The 20,081-nt window shown below is 45.4% G+C and overlaps 1 protein-coding gene across 3 annotated transcripts in view; it reads left to right on the top strand.

The window, feature by feature from the left end:
* STOX2 (storkhead box 2) overlaps positions 1–20,081 on the top strand; it is a 147,415-nt gene that overhangs the window by 40,051 nt on the left and 87,283 nt on the right. Inside the window, exon 1 of one of the 3 annotated variants that reach the window (XM_083835102.1) lies at positions 3,378–5,257. The exons of the other annotated variants lie outside the window; for them this stretch is intronic. The gene's annotated coding sequence lies outside the window, so the exon portion shown is untranslated. Of the gene's footprint in view, positions 1–3,377; positions 5,258–20,081 lie in introns of those variants that run through there. 3 annotated transcript variants of the gene reach the window in all.

Here is a 20,081-nt window from a genome sequence, read left to right as displayed (position 1 = left end):
AGGAGGTTGCAGCTCAGAGCTCACGGTGGGACCACCAGCCCAGCCATTTTCTGTGAGTGGCATTGCAGGAGACCACCAGTGCTCCCATAAGGGACTGGAGACAAAATCGAGTTGTTCTGTGCTGCTGACTGGTGGGACGTGGTCCCAGGCACCTTGGCCATGCTCTTGAGCACAGCACGAGCCAGTAACTTGGAGATGACTCTGCCCAACTCTCCCTGCATGATCTTCTGGGGCCTCAGCAGCCAGTGGGTTGTACTCCATCGTAAAGCCATGCCTGTGATTCAGGATCTCCTCTCTAGCCAAAAACAGCATTTTCTTTTGTTACAATGTCACTTTTTTAATGTCAGAATTGTCTTCCTACTTACTGTAATTGCAATTTCAAGCAAAGAGCCTGTGAAAAGAGGTGTCAGGGTGCTACTTCTCAGCATTGTTTCATTATTGCCACCTATAAGATTCACTCCTGATTCTAGTTAAGATTTTAACGTGACACAAATTTTCAGTTATTCTAGTGATGTCTTTATTCTTGCTAGGTTCATGAAGATTTTCTTTCAATGAAAAAAAAAAGTGAGTAGTACAAACTTACAGAGAAATCTAGAAAATCCTTCCTTAGAGCTGAGACATTATTTATCTCTGCATTTCTTGGCTCCTAACCCCCTGCGTGCTGTGTGTTGGGGTGTGTGCCTAAAAGTAGTTCCAAATACCTGAAATTACAGAGATTAACTTGGTTTCCTTTTCTGATGAACTGACTGTTTTTGAAGACCTGTCTACTAAGAAAATGAGCTGAGAAAGACAAACTATCAGTTGCATTGCCCAGGCCAAGGGTTATGGGGGCAAACCCATTGTCTGGACTGCATTTGCCCCATGACTACATGACACCACTTCAGTTAAACAAGTGTATGGCTACATTTCCCCAGGTTTTCTACACAGCTATGGGAATGGCTTCACAGAGATTTTGTAAGGCCTTCAGGCGTTTTAGAAAAATGTTGAGGACTTGACCTCTAATGTAATTCCCAGAACCATCCTTTTCTCAAAATGGGAGCTCAGTTCTCTGCTTCTTTCCCAGCAAAAGTTCCTGTGGACCTACTGGAAACCATTCCTGAGGGACTGGTGGTTGGGATGGTTTATCGGGCTAGCTGGACAGCCAGCTTTTGGGACTGGGTCAACCAAGACCTCTTCAGTGAGGGCCGTGAGGTAAATCTTGGGCCTGAGACCTTCGTGGCTGGAGGAGAGTGCCTTGCTATGCCTTTGTAGTGAATGGGCCTTGAAATTCTTGTGAGGGTGCTGGACTGGTGAGAGCTTGCTGGCCTGGGTAGTAGATGGTCAGCAGTGCATTGATCTGCAATGGTGAGATGCTAGGTGACCTGGGAGAATGAGGCCAGGAATGAGTGAGGACATCAGACACAAGAAGACCAGAAGAAAACTCAGGTGGGAAGGGACCTCAGGAGGTCTCTAGGCCAGCCTCCTGCTCTGGACAAGTTCAGCTTTGAGATCAGACCAGCTTGCTCGGGGCTCGATCCAGTCAGGTTTTGAGAGCCTCCAAGGTCTCAGACAGCACAGCCTCGCTGGGAAACATGCTCCAGGACATTCTTTATAATGTGCTGTTCATTCCCTCACTTTACAGATGTTCCTGAGAATCCTTTTGTTAATGATTCCTCTCCCTCAGTGCCTGCATGGAGCCCACACAGCCCCTTGGTTTTCCCAGGGCCTGCACTGGTGGTTGCCTGAACCTGAAGCATGTATCCATGGTGTAAGCCTTCAGGAAGTCGTGCACCTCCCCATGCCTTGGTTACTGATGGAAAGCCAAGGCTTGCCGGATGGGACACAGTGCTGGGCTCCGTGAGCATTTGTATTTTCTAATCTGCTGCCTAAAGTGTTGTCTTGCTTGCTCAGACAAGTCCTTTGCTGCATCAGGAGTGTGTGGGAAAATAACCGAGTCAGTATAACCAGAGGAAAATACATGACTGTCTGGTTGGACATTTGGAGCTGAACGAGCTTGTAAATTTTTTTTTTTTTCTAAGCAACACCCTTAAAAAAATGCAGTGTGAATGGGTGTGAAATATGGAGAGAGTTTGCTTCCTTCTCACTTAGGCATACATTCAAGGGGAAAAAAAAAAAAAAAAGACAAAAGTCAATATACAGACAGCTATTCCTAAGTGCTTCGGTATGGCTTTAGAGAACCCAAAGGCTCAGTGTATGTGACTGGTAGGACACCAGGTCTTCTCTGCTCAGATTACCTTTGCGTATAAGGGAGGGTGTGCCACCGAGGAGAGGAGAAGCTGCGGGGATCACCTGGGCTGTTTCACTTGCGCCTGCTTCTCTTCTTGAGCCAGCGCCTGCGTTTGAAGGAAGGATCCCAGGCACCGTGTGAGTATGGGAGGGCAAATCACGTCCCGTGCTAAAGGGAGGAATATGGGGCTGCGGTTGGTCAGGCATGGAAAGGGGCTGGGAAAGAAGAGGAAATGTGTCCAGGCTAAGGCAGTTCTGAATTCCTGCCTATTAAAAATGCTGAGTTATTTCGCTTCTGCAAGATGTAATCTGTATCTCACAGCTCCTGTTTGCTGTTGCTATTTAAGAGATGCCAATGAGACAGAACAGGATAATGGGCTTCTGCTGCAACAGAAATGCCAGTGTAAATAATTTATTTGCTAATTAGTAGACATTGCTGTAATGACAGAGAGCTTTTACAACAGATTATTTGTATCGTATCAAGCCCTGTATTCTAGAGGTGGCTGTGCATCTTGGGCTTTTTTCCCTCACTGGGTGTTAAGGCAGTTGTGTGCATTAATCACACTGCAATATAGCAGAACAGCTCTGTTCCGAGGGACTTGGGAACAGAGCCTTTGGATTGAGAAAAAAATCACATCCAAGTTTTGCAAAGTATATTTCGGAAATAAAGGCTGAAGTTTAATTAAAAATACACATCCAGACAAACAAAAAACCACTTTTTTAATATTTTTTTCAGTAAATGAGGTCATGCAGCCTGTTTGCCCAGCCCATCTGTTGCCGTTCATAAGTATGTTATTTTTTTTAAAGGGCGATACTAAATGGTATTATGTAGTTATCTACTTTCATCTGCCTCTTTGCTTGTCAAGCACTGTCATTATATTGACCAGTGTTCTTAAAACAGGATTTTGGTTAAAATAGTATATACCTGCCATCTGGTTGAAAAATGTAAGCTTCCTACACAACTAAGTGGAGTTGTACTGCGGTATTAGGAATAGCTCGTGTTCTCTTGAAAATAGCAGCTGATGGCAGATTGCAGAAATCAGCCAGTTATCAGTTGTCATTAAGCTATTTGATATCTGACACACGTGGAAAACATGCTATTTATAAGTATGCAATTATGTTGTAGAACTATTCCTCTCTTATTTTTTTGCTCTTCACTTGTTTAAATGTATCCGTTTGGCTGGACTCGAAGGCAAAGTCCCCCTTACTGTCCGCAGGATAGGTGTGCTGCAGATGGAAGGTGTGCCAGGCTGGGTGTAACACTTCTGCCATCAAAAACTGGTCGGGAACGGGTGTTAGAAACCTCTTCAGTGTGTTTGTGCTACAACTATAGGCGTCCGAAGGTAAATTTCAGTTACAAAGAGCCTGTGAAGCAGAAACTTGTGGAACCACCAGTAGGAGATTGCATAAGTAGAAATTATAATGCAAAGGATGCATTTTTCTCTAACGTGTATTTGCATTTCTGCTAGTTGAAAGGAACTTGGATCTTAGGATCGACCAAAGCTGCATCAAAATAGCCAGAAACACTAAAGGCATAATTATTTGCTAGACCTGCACAATACGCTGAAGACTATCAGTGCTATAGGCCGGCCATTAACATGAAAGCTCAGTACTAACCACCACACAACAATTTTGTCTCTGTGTACAATGCAAGGCCGAGCATGCTGCTGGAGAAAAGGCAGCGAGGTGTGGTGATGCTCTGACCTGTTCCCTTGTAATGCATTTTGACGCAAATTATGTTTACGGAAAACAAGGCAGAAAGTCTGTTGAAAAAGATGATTAAGTATCACTTCTAGGTGTGGAAACGTGAACAAAATGAGAGTTAAAATCGGATGTGGTGCTGTAAAGGCTCTTTTTTACTAAGAGATAATATGTGGGCTGGAGGTAAGACCATGTTTTATATGTTTCAGTGACATTGAAATCTTGTGAACGCATCCTGCAAAGTCTTTGGTCAAAAGCACTGTAAATAATAGTCGATTATTCTCACAAGAATTTGATTATTTTAAACCAGAAATGTTTTGAGAGCTATGGAGAGGTTGTTATCCCCAGTAGCAACCCCCAGGATCTCCTCTCCTATATGAGGGCTTTGTTGCATCCTGGCTGGAAAATTAAGGTCTTTGCTATTTTGGCTTCAGCTCGATCTCATTGAGGTTTGAGTTTGTGGGCTTGGACCTGAATCCTCTTCGGTTTTCAAATGATGTCTGCTCTGAGATTGTGGTTGTGAAAGATCTTTAGTCATTTGGCTTCCAAAAGCTACTTCACCCACAACAATCCATCCATGATGAAAACGCATTCAGCTTTGTAATTATGAGCATTACAATCATCAGAGGTATGTTCTAACAGAAAATTGGGTAGCAATGCTGTAGGTCAGAGGTTGTGGTTTTTTTTTTTGTTGTTGTTGTTTGCTTGCTATTCCACACCAGAGTAATATTTGGAAATTTTATTATGGAGATTAGCCATGTCTGCCTCGCTTTGGGCTTTCGGAGACCTTTTGAGGCCATCAAGGCAGCTGTGGCAATCTCAGTGTTTCAGCAACTTCTCGGCTACCTCAGCAATACAAAGCCTTAAAGCTGGCGTGGAGGAAAGCTTGCAGGAGCCGGTTGTGCCCAAAAGTGATAGCAACTCTCAGATGCACGTGCTTGTTCCCTGCTGACTGCCTGTCATTCCCAGCAAGGGAGCTGCGGAGAAGCCTGCTGGTGGCATAGGGGTTAGGGTTAGGGTTGGTTAGGGTTAGGGTTAGCCCCGCACAGAGCGAGGAGAGCATCTACTTGACAGCTCAGGGCAGTTTGGCAGCGAACATCCACTCCTTCCTCGCTGCTTCCCAGGCAGCTGACAGTTATTTGCAATTCCTGGCTGCTTACTCCCTAACGTAGCTGCTAACCACTCGTCTGCCCGGGTACGCTCCTCCTCCCCGCCCAGCCACCAGCTCTCCCTGCCTGCTCACTTGCTTGTCCGCTGACGGGAGCGAATTTGCTGCCCGGGTTGGGCCCCCTTGGATCCAACCTTCCCAGCTCCCCCACCCTGGCGAAAGGTTAGTGAGAGCCCGTTTATATGCCTCTCTTCCTTCTGTTTGTAATTTTTTCATGCGCTCGTGTTTATCTGCTCTAATAGAGGTCCAGCAGGCGGCTAATCATAAAAATCAAGTAATGTAAGTTTGCCTTATGTGTGTGGGCTTGCGGAGAAAAATGGGAGGGAGGAAAAGCATTCTTGGGTCAGAAGAAGCTGTGTGGGCAGTTTTATGGAAGGACAGAACACAGTATGGTGTTTTACTTCTCACATTTAAGGGAAAAAGTGTTAAACTGCTTATAGTTGTGAAAGCATTTTTAAGTGCATCAGAACTTGGAAAGATGATCAGGAGGGGTGTGTGGCTGTTGGGTACCCACGTGAGAAGCATCCTGGCAAATGGGGATGTTTCTCAAAGGAGCTCAATGGTTTTGCAAGCACGTAACGAAGTTTTCCTTTCTCTGTACTGGGGGCAGATGCCAGTAAGGCTGGATGTGGTGGTGTGTTACTCTTAGCATCTGAATAAGGAGATTGGGAAATGACATCAGGACGTTGCAGCAGAAAGGCGTTGTTTTTTCAGATGGGCTCTGAGGGTGTTTCATGTCCAAAGGAATTAATTCTGTCAGGTGTAAATGTGAGAACTGACCCTCGGCAGTCCTGAACTGCCTAACTTCTCCCAGTAGAAGCATGCCTTAGAAATGAGCGTTTTGGAACATCGTCCAGGTGCCGCTCTCAGGCTAATTGTGCCAGGTCGTCTTTTCTTATGGAAACTGAGTCATTTTCTCGCGTTCTCAAATTCTGACCCCCTTGCGTCAGCGGGGCATCTGGTAGCACCTATATTTAGGCCACCAAATGCACGGTGTTATGAAAGACTTCTTTTCCCCCGTTTTAGGAAAAGCAGGGAGTGGGGGAGAGGAGCTCTAAAACTGGTTTTGTTTGTGGCAGGCTTATAAATTCCACCTGGGGAGGTGCCTTTGTCTCAGGGGAGCATCTTTTCTTCAATTCATGAAGTTCTGCTTTTACCAAGGGAAGGCTAGAAATTGAAAATTTTCTTGCTGTGGTCTCTATCCCCTGAGAAAACTTGAGGTGTGCCAGAAAATATGTATTCTGTCTCACCACACAGCCTTCAAAGCAGCATCCAGAACAGCTCTGGGATTGCCTAGGAAATTGCGAGACTGAGAACAGCTTCCCATCGCCCAGCTCCTACCCTGAGCACCTTGCTGAAGGGCACCAGCTGATAAACGAGTCTCTCATCTTCCAGCTGGGAGTTGGCTGGAGCGCCCCCAGGCCCTGCATTTGGTGCTAGTGATGCATCGCTTTCTTGTTCCTGCTTCCTCCCAAAGCAACCACAGTCTTTCCCTATCATCTGATGTTGCTCAAGTGGAGAACATGCCTGCTGAAGCTCAGGATCAAGTCCAACAGGCAGTGTCCAATGCAACCTGCCTCACGTGGAGTTTTTTGGACTAGTTTAAGTTTGTGATGAGCATAAGGCAGTAGTTGCTGGTGCCAATAAGTTTTCTGCATACGTATTGCTGGGTATATTGCACAGAAAATTAGTGTTTTGGCTGCAGATAAAACAGAAGGAAGAAAAACTTTTAAAGTTTTATATAAGCTTGTATTCTTGACATTAAGTACTCCTGGTGGCAGGAGTGGTAGCGGCAACACTAGATTAGCCTTCAGTAACGAGGCCCACCAGGGTAGTACTTTCTGGAATAATGGCTTTCACAATGTAAGAAAGCAGATAATCCAGGGTTGTACACGTATAATGTACGTGTGCGTGTGTGCACGTGTAATTAGCAGCTTTTGTGTTTTCCTTAAGGTACCTCAGGAATTTATGTGCTAAAACCTAAAGTTAAAAGCTCACAAGGCAAGTGTTCACAGCTTCAGAAATGGCAAATCTATGATTTCTGGTACAAACTTAACTTTTGACACTCTTTTGCCTCTGGATTATGATGGACTGAGGTTCCATTGGGGTAGGTATGTGGGCCTCACTATTTCCATACCAGAACATGTATGATGGTTTTCCATTTCTGTGATGACAGAAACTCTTTGAGGGAAGGATGTATTGCTGTTGCCATTTTACAGCTGAGAGCAGGAGAGAATATGTGATCGTATACTGTGGCTTTCCACAGGACTTCTGCTTCATACTAGCTGCACAGTAGGTATATGAGGAAAATACAGTAATGGCCACTTGAATTTAGCCTGCTGTACTAGAAAAGGTGTCCTATGTCAGTGGACTTGTCTGACCTGTGACATTATTGCGTTGCCTCAGGTGTTCATACATCTTCTCACTAACTAGGTACCTCTGGAAGAAGATGCAGGGAAATTAAAATGCTCGGCCTGAAATTATGCAAGGATCCTTGTTGCATGCTTTTGAGGGGAGACTCATTTTGTGACTGCAGCTATTATGTGCAAAAGCAAGAACAAAGAGGTATTTGCTGTGCCCTGCTGAATAGCAGGCCTCAGCCATGTGGGCTTCCAGTGGGCTAGGAAGGAAACGACTTCTCTCTGTGATCCTGTGCTGTTTTCTTTGAAAGATAAGTATTTCTGCTCTAGACAGTAAAAAGAATTAGTATAGAGCCTAAGAATGGTAATGCATTTTGTACTTCATCCTGAAACTATAATTTTTTATTGACTACAGGGAAAGTGCAAACGTTCGCATGTACATATGCCATTCATTACATTGCCTCGAAGTTTGCAAGCAGAAGCCCACACAGCACGGTACTTGAGGACTCATTTGGGTTGCCCTTGGGTCAAGGCTAGATGAAAGGCTCAGCTCCAGTTAGGTGAGGTGCTGCAACTGTGTGCAGACTCGTTGCTCATGACAAACGCCAGGCTATTTGACTCGCTTTACATCACAGGTAAAAGCCCCAGGGCTAATAGCACAGAGATAATGCTTGGCTGTGGCCTCGTGGCTCGACTGAATTGACTATTGAGGAAAAAAGCAGGAATGTCAGTACGTGTGCTGCTGGGTTGGCTTCATCGTGTTGACTGATCCCACCTGAAACCCTACGTAGTGTTGAAGGTCAGCTCCTTTTGGACAGGAAGAGGCTGAATTTGACCAGGGTTGTGGAGCCTCCCGCCTCCTCCATCGTGGCATCCACCATGTTTTTCTTACTTCAGACCAACCATAGTGGGGACCTCAGATTTCTAGCAAATACATGTTACAAGCTTTTGACTCGGCTATCTGGCCCTTTGCCAGCTGGGCTTATGGGCAGAAACGAGAAAAATGAGAAGGGTTGCTCCAGGGGAGCAAGTTTTCTGCGGCATGGCTGTTCCTCCCATCCCTTTCCACTTGGGGGAAAGGAAATGTCAAGGACAAGCCTAAAACCTGGCTAGTTATGTGGATTCATAGGCCAGAGCCTACCAGTGCACAGCCATGATCTTAGCAGTCTGCCTTGTACTCAGTCTGTGTACAGCAGAAAAAAGGGTGTGTGTATGGATTCCTCCCCCTGAATATAGCTTCTTCTCTTAAATATCTCCTTTCATTCCAGGATAGCAGGCTAGTGCAGATATTACCAGTTCGGGACTTTTTTAGCTTTTTTTTTTTTTTTTTTAGAAAGAACTTTCCTGCTGTAACATCTTCATGCCTGATTATTATTTTTTTGTTGTTGTTCAAGAATGGCAATCTTGAACAACTTCCTTATGATTTCATCTCTGTGTATGGATGCAACATGTCTGCATCATGCAACACGTATGCATGCAAATAACATTTGTGTGATGTAATTTCCTTGAACTGATTTGAACTTTGACCACCTCTGTTGAATTTAATTTTGAGTAGAATGCTAATAAAATGGTTAAAATGCTCAAGTCTTGCTTCTTGATAAATATTTCTACTTCATGCAATAGATCAGAAATTCATAGTCTGCTGAAAGAGAATTTATGTTAATCTTCTTAAGGGCAGCAGATAAGATTTCGGAATCAGATTAAATATTTGTGTTCCACATTAGGAGACCTCCCTGGCTCTGTCTGACGATCGATAAATCCTCTTCAGGCTCACGGTTCCTCAGTCCGCATTTACCCCTTTCATGTTGCATGTGAGGGACCTTTTATAGGCTGTTAATGCACGTTTATTTGGAAGTTGGAAACTACATCAAACACTTGACCTTCCCTTATGTTTGTTTCTCTTTGTTTTGTTTCTTCTAGCTCAGAGTACAGAGAGATGGGCACTTCACTTGGGTTCATCACTTCCCGAATATATTTCTTACTCTAGGTATTTAGGACAAGGGCAGCATATAGACCATGCCGCACTGTGCTGTTTAGCCCCGCTGAGTGTCTTGTGATTAAATCTCATGATAACGGCACCAGATGCTCCCCCTGCCCTGCCGCCCAGCGTCTCGGCTCCCTCTCAGCACGAATTTCCCACTGCTCGGTGGTGGGAGGTAAGGTGACAGCTTGCTCGCAGACACAACGCAGGAGGCTGGATGGGAAGAGGGAGCGTGCAAAACATCTGCTCTGAGCCAGTACTGAAGATGTTTGCATAATTTATTAGTATTTTTAGAAAACAAGAGTAATCAAGGAAATAAATATTAGTCATGCATACAGCGTATCTTGTTTAATATCAGATAATGTCATTGTTCGGTGGTGTTTCGCCTGTTGCCTTGTGTATGCAGCAGGGGGCACTGCGTGGTGCTTAGGTTAGAGTACAGCAAAATTCTGCGTGTTTGTCTTCATTACCCAGAGAGCTGCTTTAAAAATACTTCTTGTGCGTCTCGGTCACCGTCTAGTACATTTTTTTGTGTGCACTTTGCCAGATCCTTTCCATGATGTCTTTATAAAATCTAGGGAGATGGCCCATGCAGAGGCAGTCTGACAGTGGTTTGCATTTTGAAAAAAATCAAAAATTACACAATTTTTTTGTTAATCCTCAGTCATCCTTGTCACTATGACACCTCCTAAGTATCCAAGCACAATAATGATGAAACTGGGGAAGACCTAGGCAGATCCCTGTGATGAGGTGCCTGATCCTGCAATGGTGGTGTAGGTGAATTCCTTGAAAAACAAGGTTAGAGTTTGAATAATTTGCCAGACTAGAGCTGACTGAAAGATTGGGGACTTAAGTATTTTGATGATTTCTACGGGTAGGCTATTTTTCACAATGCCATAACCACTTTTCAACAGAAAAATAATCTAAAATAACTTTTCTGGAAGCTGTCTGATATAAAAAGTGTGTGGGATGGTTCATTACAAGTTTCATCACCCTACACTAAAAAGTAGTTTATATCACTACCGTCTTTTTAGTACATTCAGCTAGCCTGGTTCAAAAATAAATTAAAATAAGGCAAGAGTTCATTGTATTTAAATGCAATACATCAGGGACGAAAACTTTCTTCTCTGTAAGACAAGAAGAGGTGAACTGTTTCTTCCCTAAAGAAAGAGCAAACTGTGGTCAGACTTTTGTCATCCATGCATGTTTGTGCATGCAACCTGGAGTACATATTCCAGTGTTCAGTAATGCCTGTACTGAATTATTTCTATATTGAGAGTGGTGCTATCCTCAAAAAATAAAACTATTTCAAGTGCCCAGTAGCTGCTATCCTACCAAATCAGGCAAGGCCAATAACGTTGTACAAATCTGCGCTCACGTATGGAGGCAACTCAAGAGCGGGATCCCGGTGGGCACAAGTCCCTTGAGCTGCAAGTGGTGGGAGACAGCAGAGTGTTATGGGCCGGTTCAGTTGCCTCCATATTCTTCCCTGGCTCTGCACTGCTGGACACTTTAGGAGACCGAATATTAGGCTAGATGTGTATTTGGGTTGGCTGTGGCCTTTCTTATAATGTAATAGTCTTACAATACAAATTAAAAAAAATGAAGCTGTTGAAAGCATTTCTTGTGCAAATGAATCATAAATGTAAAGCTGTCTCAGATGCCTGACAAACTGCATTCATTGCCTGGCTATCAGAACATAAATCATAGTTATAAACCCACGCCTGTGGAAGACTTCTGCCGAGTTTATTCAGATGGCTTTCGATCCTCACTTAAGAATGTGTTTTGCTAAATGTTTTCAAATGCCGCTTTCTCATATTTTTTTTGTTGAATAACTTACTAAAATGGTATTAACCGCATAATTGTGCTATTAACATTTCCTCCCCCCACCTCCCATGTTCTGTCAGTTCCACAAATAGATCTCTAATTTGCAAGATGCTGGAGCAGTAAGTTGAATTAGTTGCTTTATTTAATGTCTTCGTGTCTTCTTGAGAGCCGATGTATTTGAGCAGGTTACAAATGCCATCTGCTATTCAAGTGATTAAAAACGTAGACTACTGGATGAAGTTAATGTGTGTTTGTTGTAGGAGTCCCACGGCCACAGCAGTAAGCCGGGGCTTGTCTTCTGGTAGCAAGCAGCCAACCCTAGCAGGTCACTGCGGATGCACTTACTGCGCTCGCTGCATCTCCGTCCAGCAGAGCATCACTGGCATCAAAGGCATCTCTCCACACCTTTGCAGGGAGTCTTTCCCTTAGCCACAATCTCTGAGCAATGCCTAATCCTCCTCGCCCTGTGCCAAGGGGTTTTGTGGAGCGGGGGAGCCCAGCTGGTTGTGGCACAGCCCCTCTGAGTGGCGAGGGATGTTGCCCTCCCCAGGTGGGGTTCATGCTCCCTGAGCGAGGTGTGGAAATGCCAGGGGTATGGTGGTGCTGCGGATGCCTGGCTCCTGGCGGGCGGTGTGTGCCGAATTTTTGCCAGCCTCTGAAGGAATGGCTTTTCCCTTGGCTGGGCTTTGCTGCAGCCTGCCCAGGCTTGGCCGCCTGGGAGAGCACTCAGGAGTGTGCGCTCCTAGGTTTGATCTACTTTGTTTTAATCATCCCCAACAGGCCAGTCCTGTCCACAAGCAAATGCTTTGGAAGTGTCAAACTGTGCCACCCTTTTGCACTTGGTTCAATAGTTTCATATTTGGTAGCTGCTGTGTCTTGCAGGAGTCAGAAACAACCCCCTTGGTTGGAGTCGGCCTTTTGCTTATTTGTGGATACACTTTCAGATAAGCATCAGTACTTCAAATCCTCTTGCCTCCCCTTTTCTTCTAGCTCTGAGCAGAGAGACTGCCAGTTGTGGAAATGGTGGGATCCTCTAGAGGCACGCGGATGCATGCCCACTGGGAACTGGGCTGAGGAGGAGCAGAACTAGTTTTTGGATGTAAGCTGATCACAGCATGAGCCTGGGGCTGGTGGGGCTTACTCTTACAGGTGAAAGGTTTTGGTGTGTTAATGAGCTCTGTGAACAGCCTCCTCTCTTCTTCCTGCCCTAAATCACTGCTCCATTAAAAACATTTTTTTTTCTTCTGCCATTCTTCCACAAGACAAAAAAAAAAACTCTTTTTTAATGAAGTTGAGAAAAAAAATAAAATCCTTTTCTATTATTTTTAGGGGACATTGTACAGATCATTTAGCATTAAAGACATAGAAAAGATTGGGATCATTTGTATCTGCATGTCTCATGTCCTTCTATCTGCTCATCAGTTTAGGGAAAGCTGATGTGTAGCCCATAGGTATCACAGTATCACAGTATCACAGATTTCTAGGTTGGAAGAGACCTCAAGATCATCGAGTCCAACCTCTGACCTAACACTAAGTACTCCACTAAACCATATTGCTAAGCTCTACATCTAAACGTCTTTTAAAGACCTCCAGGGATGGTGACTCCACCACCTCCCTGGGCAGCCCATTCCAATGCCTAACAACCCTTTCGGTAAAGAAGTACTTCCTAACATCCAACCTAAAACTCCCCTGTCGCAACTTCCGCCCATTCCCCCTCGTCCTGTCACCAGGCACGTAGGAGAACAGACCAACCCCCACCTCTCTACAGCCTCCTTTAAGGTAACTGTAGAGAGTGATAAGGTCGCCCCTGAGCCTCCTCTTCTCCAGGCTGAACAAGCCCAGCTCCCTCAGCCGCTCCTCGTAAGACTTGTTCTCCAGACCCCTCACCAGCTTGGTCGCCCTTCTCTGTACTCGCTCGAGCACGTCCATGTCCTTCCTGTAGCGAGGGGCCCAAAACTGAACACAGTACTCAAGGTGTGGCCTCACCAGAGCTGAGTGCAGGGGCACAATCACTTCCTTAGACCTGCTGGCCATACTGCTTCTTATACAGGCCAGGATGCCGTTGGCCTTCTTGGCCACCTGAGCACACTGCTGGCTCATATTCAGCCGACTATCAACCAATACTCCCAGGTCCTTCTCGGCCAGGCAGCTTTCCAGCCACTCATCTCCCAGCCTGTAGCTCTGCTTGGGGTTGTTGCGCCCCAGGTGCAGGACCCGGCACTTGGCCTTGTTGAACTTCATACAGTTGACCTCAGCCCATCGCTCCAGCCTATCCAGATCCTCCTGCAGAGCCTTCCTGCCCTCGAGCAGATCGACACACGCACTTAGCTTGGTGTCATCTGCAAACTTACTGAGGGTGCACTCAATCCCCTCATCCAGATCATCGATAAAGATATTAAAGAGGACCGGCCCCAGTACCGAGCCCTGGGGGACACCACTAGTGACCAGCCTCCAACCAGATTTGACTCCATTCACCACAACTCTCTGGGCCCGGCTATCCAGCCAGTTTCTAACCCAGCGAAGCGTACGCCAGTCCAAGCCCCGAGCAGCCAGTTTCTTGAGGAGAATGTTGTGGGGAACGGTGTCAAAAGCCTTACTGAGGTCAAGGTAAACCACATCCACAGCCTTTCCCTCATCCACCAAGCGTGTCACTTGGTCATAGAAGGAGATCAGGTTCGTCAAGCAGGACCTGCCTTTCATAAACCCATGCTGACTGGGCCTGATCGCCTGCTTGCCCTGCAAGTGCCGCGTGATGACCCTCAAGATAATCTGCTCCATGAGCTTTCCTGGCACTGAGGTCAAACTGACAGGCCTATAGTTCCCCGGGTCTGCCCTGCGGCCCTTCTTATAGATGGGCGTCACATTGGCTAGCCGCCAGTAAACTGGGACCTCCCCCGATAGCCAGGACTGCCGATAAATGATGGAAAGCGGCTCGGCCAGCTCCTCCGCCAGTTCTTTCAGTACCCTCGGGTGGATCCCATCCGGCCCCATCGACTTGCGCACATCCAAGCTCCGTAGCAGGTCGCCAACCATTTCCTCATGGATAGCGAAGGCCACATCCTGCTCCCCATCCCCTTCCACCAGCTCAAGGCACTGGGTATCCAGAGAACAACCGGTATTGCTGCTAAAAACTGAGGCAAAGGCGGCATTAAGCACCTCAGCCTTTTCCTCATCCTTAGTAACTAGGTTTCCCCTCGCATCCAGTAAAGGATGGAGATTCTTCTTAGTCCTCCGTTTCGCGTTGATATATTTGTAAAAGGATTTTTTGTTGTCTTTAATGGCAGTAGCCAGGTTGAGCTCCAGATGAGCTTTGGCCTTTCTAATTTTCTCCCTGCACAGCCTCGCTACATCCTTGTAGTCCTCCTCAGTGGCCCGCCCTTTTTTCCAAAGATTATAAACCCTCTTTTTTCTGCTAAGCACAAGCCGCAACTCTCTGTTGAGCCAGGCCGGTCTTCTTCCACGCCGGCTCGTCTTTGGACACGTGGGGACGGACCGCTCCTGTGCCATCACGATTTCCTTCTTGAGGAGCGCCCAGCCTTCCTGGACTCCTCTGCCCTTCAGAACCGCCTCCCAAGGGACTCGGCCAACCAGCGTCCTGAGCAGCTCAAAGTCAGCCCTCCGGAAGTCCAATACAGCAGTTTTACTGGTCCCCTTCCTGGCCTCGCCAAGAATAGAGAACTCTACCATTTCGTGGTCACTCTGCCCAAGACAGTTTCCGACCACCACATCTCCCACCAGTCCTTCTCTGTTTGTGAAGAGAAGGTCTAGCGGGGCACCACCCCTGGTAGGTTCGCTGACCAGCTGCGTCAGGAAGCTATCTCCCACGCTCTCCAGAAACCTCCTAGACTGCTTTCTCTGTGCCGTGTTGTGTTTCCAGGATATGTCCGGGAAGTTGAAGTCCCCCACGAGGACAAGCGCCGACGATTTTGCAACTTCTGTCAGTTGCCTATAAAACTCCTCATCCGTCTCCTCATCCTGGTTCGGCAGTCTATAACAGACCCCGACCAGGAAGCTAGCCTTGCCAGCCTTCCCGCGGATCCTAACCCACAGGGATTCAACCTTATCATTCCCAGCCTGGAGTTCCACAACATCAAAAGATTCTCTAATGTAGAGAGCCACGCCACCACCCCCTCTGTGCTGCCTGTCCCTCCTGAAGAGCCGATAGCCAGGCAGGTAATAGGTAATACATGCCTGAGGAACATCTCTTTGTTCTCTTGTTAGGATGCAGGGCTGGTGCTCAGGAGACGTCAGTGCTGTTTCTACCTCTGCTCCCTGCGTGGTGCAGGGCGAGCTCCCTGTGATGCTCTTGAGAGTCAGCTGGGGTCTTCCTCTTTGGGGACACTCAGTTGCAGCCCGCTGGGAACTGATTTTCTCCCTGTTTATTATTATTATTATTATTATTATTATTATTATTATTATTATTATTATTATTATTATACTTTTTTTTTATTCCCCGGGAAACCCCATGAGAGGCAAGTGGCTGCATTTGCAATTGAGGGACTTCTGTGGGTAAAACAAAAATAATAATAAAAAAATTAGAAACATCAGCTTTTTCACTAGGAAAGGTGAAGCAAGAAAAATCACACTGGACAGCTTTTAAAAATGGGGAGTACTGGGCTGTGTGCCTCTAACTAGCTGCCATATCTTCCAGAGAGCTGGGAGGCTATTTGGGTTATTGGTATTCCAAGCCACAGAAATGCTGCAAGTAACACATACTGTAATTAACAGAGACCACACTGTTGTGTGGGGCTAATCAGCCCCACTGATCTGATAACCCAGGTACTTGGATAGTTTGAAAAAAAAAAAAAAATTGCTTGCTTGCTGGTGGATGTGAAGAATAGGAAAAAGATGTGTAGTTTTTTCACGTATTTCGAAGGGAGTGTTTTTTTTCCCATGTCTGCATTGAAGTTTTCATTGTATTTGCATTAATGTGTGAAATTTAGCGTTCTTTCTTCATAGTAGAATGAGTAAAGACACCACCGAAAAGGTTGTTTCCTCTGTAGACTTGATGTTCCTGTACAGGTGTCAGTACTGTGCACATTTACGCCTCTTACTTTTTATTGGAATAAGAGTTTATAGCTAAACTTTAAGCACCCACTGATATTTTCCTTTTTTTTTTTTAAAGAAACTCTACAAGCAAATTCAGTTAGAAAACTAAGAGCAATATTGTGGGAGATGGAAAGTACATTTGGACTTTGTTTTTTCTTCACTGCGTATAGAAATGGAAGATGTAAGATTGTATTAGTCTACTTTATACTGTCACTGACTGTTATACGCCAGGGGAAAAAAAAAAAAGTCAGACTCCACAGCTGAGCAGATGGCATTCATGAGTCTCTCTGTGTAACACTTCCCACACCGCTGGGTGGGCGGAGAGCTGGGGCAGACTTCTCTGCACTGGCGCTGGGGCTCGGATGCTGCACGAGATGCAGCGAGGGGCTGCCTTGTACCGGGCGTGTGAAGAGGATCTGATCCCTAACTGGCGGGCCCATGCGGCCATCCTGCATGTTTTCGGAGTGTAGGGGTCTGTGAGGGCACCGACGAGCACCTCCAGTGTCACGTCCACGTCCTGGTGATTCAAAGGACCCACTGAACCCTCAAGGATGGCTTGATCTACTTCCAGTACTCTTGCCAGTACGTAAATCACGCTGACTGCTTTTAAGCCTTTAGTCGCTTCAGGTGTGGTACAGGAACATGGTGAAACTTATGCTAGGGGGAAAATAACGTAGAAGCTCCTTGCCCAGAAAACCCAGGCCATTAGGGTTTTAGGTCTTAGGTCTGTGACCTTTACAATAGTAAGGCTGGTTGCTAGCTGTAGTTGAGGGCAGTGGCATTATTGTAACTGCAGACAGAAGATTCTTTCCGATGATTTTCAGTGGGTTAAATGGTCATACAATGACATTTTTTCGCTTATTTTCAGCAGCTAATTTGTTGGCAAAAATATCTGAGTTATTTTCTTAATACTGTATTTATACATAATTGGTTGTTATGTGCTTATAAAGGCTGCATTATTTTTATATACCCAGAAGGTAATGAGAACAATCAAAGAGAAGATAATGAGAACAATTCTGAAGAGGGGGTGAGATGATCTAAGAAGAATCTGTATTCTCCAGGATGGTTCATATGACAGGGCTCGCTGACACACAAATTGTGCTTTTTGCTTCACACCCATATGACGGCAGTTTCATCATGCATCATACCGGGTGAGCACAGGGTTTGCATCAACAGTTTAGGCAAGAACAGCCTAAAAAAGTTTCCTGCAAAGCTGTTGTGGCCGGGGAACAACGTCACGGCACATGCCTGCACACTGAATGACGGTGGTTTTAGCATGACAAGAAGTTGTTCAACTTAACATCTCAATTGCTCATCTCCTAGCATGAAGATGCTAGGAGAAAAGGAAGAGAGAAAGTGTGGTAGCGTTAGAATAGCATTATTTCTGTTTGTCAGAAATACCAGAGGAGAAGATGGGCAAAGAGGTGAAGGAGTTGTTAGTCTCTTTCAAAGAAATGTTTCTTCCATGTAAATGTTCTTTCCAAAGCATGCTTTGAAAGTGATGATGATCCACTTCTCAGGTGCCTCTTTCGGACCCTCAGCGACCTGAAGCCAAAGGGCACTCCTTTTCAAAAAGACACAGACAAACAGTTGGTAAGACCGACTTAAAGCAGTGAGCACTGTTATCAAGCAGCTCACATTGCCCTGCTCCCCGTGGACGGGAAGCCCAGGCGGGGCGGCCAGGGGCTGCTGCTGCTGCCTTGATCCTGGCATTATGGCTGTTGCTTCGTTCCTCCAAACAGGCCAGCAAGAGCTCCACTGTTAGAAATACTTGTCGCTTAACTCCCTGGCCCAGGGAAGGGTCAACAGTGACTTTTGTCATTGTAGGAAAACGAGAGGTGATTTGAAGGTATGTACCTAATCCCTCAGTGTTGCATGTAGGTAGCGGTATGTACGGTGTAGCTGCGGCCACCTGAGGACCATATAACAGAGCTGCTGCCAACATAAGGAACGCTTCGTTTCTGCAAATATGTGAGTAAATAAACAAGTTCAGCCCACGTAAGTCATCAGACCGAGAGTGATAACTCATTGGCCATCTGCTTCTCTCTGTGACATTGTTTTCATTGCCTGCTTTTCGAATACAAAAATATATCACAGAGAGCTTCAGCCCGCCATCTTCAGACGGTTCAGTTGTTGTGGTCATCCTGGGGAACCGGGTGTGATAGGGTTTGCTTCTGGCCATGAAAGTCATGGTATCCAAAAAAAAGCTGACTTCTAAGAAAGCCAAGCAAACTGTGAACTCATGCATGAATTATGAACGTGACTTTATCAGTTTGTCAGGATAACTATTTTGCTACTGGAGTTGTTTATTTTTAATCTAAAGATTTCCACAAATATGGAGCCCTGGCTTGTGCAGGGATTAGTTCAAAGATGGGTAAACAGAATTAAGTTTTCCTAGGAGCATTCAGTACCAATAAGTGGCTTCCATCAGTTGGAAAATGTCCCTGCTCATAGTACCTGTAATAATTTGTGTTCGTGTTGTTGTCTCCATAACTGGCACTAAAACTTTGCATCCAGTTTTGGTAAGGACTTTTGAAGTTCCTTCCATTAAAGGTGTTCAATGTCCCCGTTTTTAATTTGAGATGGCAAAGAAAGTCTCTGGATTTGTTCTGGTTTTGGAACCCTGGAATTTCTCACAGTTGGTAAACCCAGGTTTCTTCTCTTGAACATTATGTTATGGCTTAGGAGGTTTGAACTACTTACCTGACCATTCCAGGGGTGGTGGAATATTGCTATTGGAAGGCAGATATGGTGAGATTTGTGTTTCTAGCTGTGTCTTCTCTCGGTCTGTTCTCAAATCACCAAGTTTCACACTAACTTTCAAGACTTAGCAATCAGGGAGAACGTGATTTTCTGAAGTGGCACAGATAAATAGGAATCTGTTCAGACACCCTGTGAATCGAGGTCTTATCACTTTTGAAGTGGCCTGCTCAACATCTCAACTTGCTAAAAGAGGATTCGGCATTATTGCAGCCATGTGCTCAGAGATCAGTGTTGCTGTCTGGGTTTCTTTGTCCTTTGAATATGAAAAAGTAAGATGTGTTTGTAAACTCATCTAGTTGGTTACACTGAAACAAGACGCAATACTAAAAATTTAAATGAGTTGTGGATGCAATACAGTTATGAAAAAAACATACTTTTATAATGTTATTGGCATTTATATCATTTACACTGTTAAATCAAAAGGGCTACTCATCAGAAATATGTGATTTTTAAAATAAATATTGGAACCATCAAAATTATTTTGAGGCAAATGGGTGGATTTAGTGGAGCAGAGAGTGCTAATAGTTTTGTGTTGTAGTGAAATTTTTTTTTTTGCTCTTGCACAAATCAGGTTGTAGTTCATATTGCAAGCAGTGTGAGTCAAGGCAAGCCTGATCTGTGCCTCTGAATCATTACTCCCAACTCCTGGCAAATTCTCTGGACCTGATGTCCTCTAACACTAAGGTAGAGCTACCTTTGTGGTTCCTCTAGGAGCACGTTTTTAGCTTCACACCTTGCTGTAGCCTAGGTGCAGGTTACAACCGCTTGGAGTTTGTTCTTGCTTGTTTTGTCGGGGGAAGGAGCCCACCAGACCCCACAGCAGGCAGAGGTCACCGGGTACTTTGCCTTGCATCCTGCCAGGAGGTACTTTGCCTTGCATCCTGCCAGGAGGAGTGAGGATTTTTGTCTGCCAGGACTACGTCCAGCAAAGCCTGCTCTACAGTGTGCTTCAGTCAAAAAATAAAAATAAAAAAATCAAACCTACCGTCCTCCTCCCTCCCACCTT

Source organism: Anser anser, assembly GCF_964211835.1.
Source record: "Anser anser genome assembly, chromosome: 4".
NCBI classification, from domain to species: domain Eukaryota; kingdom Metazoa; phylum Chordata; class Aves; order Anseriformes; family Anatidae; genus Anser; species Anser anser.
Note: the sequence above shows the minus strand (reverse complement) of the source record. Positions and strands in the feature narration are given on the sequence as shown.